Source organism: Poecilia mexicana, unplaced genomic scaffold (assembly GCF_051168715.1).
Source record: "Poecilia mexicana isolate PSO_F unplaced genomic scaffold, ASM5116871v1 scaffold_4, whole genome shotgun sequence".
Taxonomy (NCBI): Eukaryota; Metazoa; Chordata; class Actinopteri; order Cyprinodontiformes; family Poeciliidae; genus Poecilia; species Poecilia mexicana.
In genome coordinates this window covers 8,648,903-8,652,207 of record NW_028263373.1, presented here as the reverse complement: position 1 = coordinate 8,652,207, position 3,305 = coordinate 8,648,903, and positions in this window count along the sequence as shown.

Below are 3,305 nucleotides of genomic sequence, written 5' to 3'. Positions count from 1 at the left end.
AACTTCTTGACATGTTGGACTTTAAATTTGGTTGAATTATTTTCAATATGTTGCTCCATCTTATGATTCACTTTGTTTCTGTGATTGTGTTACTTTGGCCTCCATGTCTCAGTTTTCTGCTCTTGTACACCTGATTTCCACCTCCTCATTTCAGTCCCTTCACGTCAGATCCTCCACTTGTCCTCATGCTGAATTTATTGACAATCAATCAAATCAATCAAATTTTATTTGTATATAAAATTTGCATGATCCATCTTATCATCCAGTCTGCATCGGCACGCATGACAAGCGAGCATCCTTACTTCGTGTGCCAGATTCCTGTGGCCGTGCTGTGAGTTAGCGAGGTGTGGCCGTCCTACTCACAGCCACTCAGGATGAATCAGGAGGAAATGATGGCGGCAGCAGCAACGGCTTGACTAGCGCCGGGCACGGTTCATTTTTCTCCTGGGGCACTGGGCGGCCCGTAGCTGACTTTGATGGATAGGAATGTTGCTCACCCACACACACTTACACGCCCACACATGTCCCACACACTCACACAGCAACGCTCTGATGCACAAACTCACAGACAGATACACAATCTCAGCCCCACACACACACACACACACACACACACACACACACACACATATACACACGCGGCCCGGGCCGAGCAGATCTGACGTTCTGTGTGAATTGTTTACGACCCGCCCACATGGCCTTCCTCCTCTGTCAATAAACTTCTTCCCAGAAGTATGTGTGATGCATGATTGTGTAGAGGGCTATTTGTGGGGGCTGCGCTTGTGTTCTTCATCACGGGCTTCTCCATGTGCATCCTGGTGCAAACGTCGTCAAACCCATTTAGCGTTCGGGCTGCGTGATGACAAATCTGAGCATCAACTTTTGTTTTTCACCTTCATTTGTCACATTAGCAGCGACAGAATGAGAAAACATACTGCACCGGGTGTTTGTATATTGAAACAAATGGCACGCAGAAAGCATAATTCTCCACCAGAAACCCTGAAATGTAGAAGACGAGGCAAGATTTAGATTACATGTGGTGGGTACCGTGCCTTTGTCAGGCAACCTGTGAGATTTTCAACTCAACTTATCTGGGCTAACCAGGTCAGGGTATTCCGTATGACCCCCAGCCAAACCTGGTGACAAGCGTAGCCAAGAAAGAAACTGACTCTCGAGTGATCAGAGTGACAAACATCAGAACCAGTTAGCTCTTTCTCCTGGCCAGAGTCTCACAAACCAGCACGACAAGCATCGAAACAAGCTTTGAGGTGCAGCATTCGACTCCAACAAAGAGGGGTTGTGTTTCAAGTAGGAGTTGAACCAACTCCTTTCACTTTTCTTTCACTGAGTCAGCATCTTCCAGTGAGGAATAAAGAGATCGAGGCAGATAAGCAGCAAGAGGGAGCCGCCTGGGCTACGAAAAGACAGCCACCTTTGTCTGCTTGTGTAGCCTCTGTGAGATAATGCCAGTGTTTTCTTTTGAACACACACTGCATTTTCTGTCTCTTTCTCTCTTACACACACACACACACACACACACACACACACACGCACACACGCAGATGCACAAAAGGATGATTCAGTTCTTAGGCAGCATGATAACATGCCGGTGGGGCACAGTGTCCCCTGCAAAGTGGGGAGGAGTGTAGCTTGCTGTTATCAGACAGACAGTCTGTGCTGCTCCTGAGCCGGAGGCAGCAAGGAGGGCCAGTTCTTGTCAAGTCCATTTTTGTTTCTTTACTATCACATTGCACAACATGTTGCTTGTGTCCTTGATGTGAACTTTATCATGATGATTATCACAAGTTTAAAATAATTGGAAGCAATCGTGCCACAATGCTACAATGGACTGACTCTTTTGCGGAAACAGCCCACGTCTTAGCATCCTTCACAGTGTATAGAGGTTCAGTTTAACGACAAAAAAAAATTGTTATATTTTAACTTTCTATTGAACTTCGTGAGAAAATAATACTTTCTTAACAATTAGGTTAAACTGAAAACTACATCTCTCCAAGTGGAGCCTTGTGGTTGAACACACCCAAAAATTGTATGAATGAAGAAGCTTACTTGTCGGAGAGGTGCAAAAGGTTATGGTATGGAGAAGTATGTTAATGGTCTAAAACGGTGACTTACTCTACATTAAAAAAAAATCATTTAAGCCCCCATGGATCAGAGCTGCTTGTCCAACTGCACAATAGGATTAAGATCTGGGGAAATATGAAAGGAAATTCAGCACCTCAAACTTGTCACCCTCCTCATCAAACAAATATCAATCAAACCCTTTTTGCCATTTTTTCCCCCACCACTTTTCCCCCACCTTTGGCAGATACATGTAAAGACCTCTGCAAACCAGAATCACCCCACAAGACATGAAGTTCTTGAGATGTCATGGATCATCAGATTTTCTCCTTTGTCAAACTTACTCATATGTTTATACTTACTTAAGCACATTGTTCACTTGCTGCCTAATATATACCACTCACTAGCTAATGGCATGAAGAGGATGTAATCAGTGTTATTTCTTATACTTGTCAGAAATCACGATGTTATGCCGACTGGGATAAAACACCAATATTGTTAAAGGTTTCTATTCAAACTGACTTATTCTATAATGCACAACAAATGAAGCACCCCGCAAGACACACAAATTCAATTCATATTCAGAAATATATAATCAAATTATCTCAATACAATCTGGTCATATAAACAGAATAGCACGGTTTGATCCTGGGCACTTTATTTAATAATGATTTTTAACAGATTTTAATTTACTGATTACGTCTAATTAATTAATTATTGGGTGATTTGTTTGTTTTGCTTATGCTTATGAAGCGTTGACAGCGCGTATATTATTTCCCTAAACAAAGCGGTGAACCCTGCCAGCAGAGTTTTTGTGTTTACCGGTGAACAGGGCCAGTATCCAGGGAAGGGTGTTTACCTGCTCTGTTGCCCGGTGACACGTACGTCGTCAGTGGTTGGCAACGCCCCTGACTCAAGGCTTCATTTCATTGACGTTCTATTAAGGTGGTATGAGACTGATTGGAGATTTCACTTTCACCCTATAGTGTCTAATTCAGTTGCGAGCCCCCTCATTGAGACTCAGACATAGTCACGGCTTTTGACGCAGTTGGATATTGCACACCTCTGTCTGCCGCTGTTTTGCGTTGACCCTCCCACCACCACCACCGAGATCCTGCTGTAGCGCGAGGATGGAGTTCCACCTTAAATCAACTGTTGACACAACAAGAACTCTTCTCTCCACCCATATCCGAACGGAGCCCGTTTAAAGAGGAGTCTCACCTTCC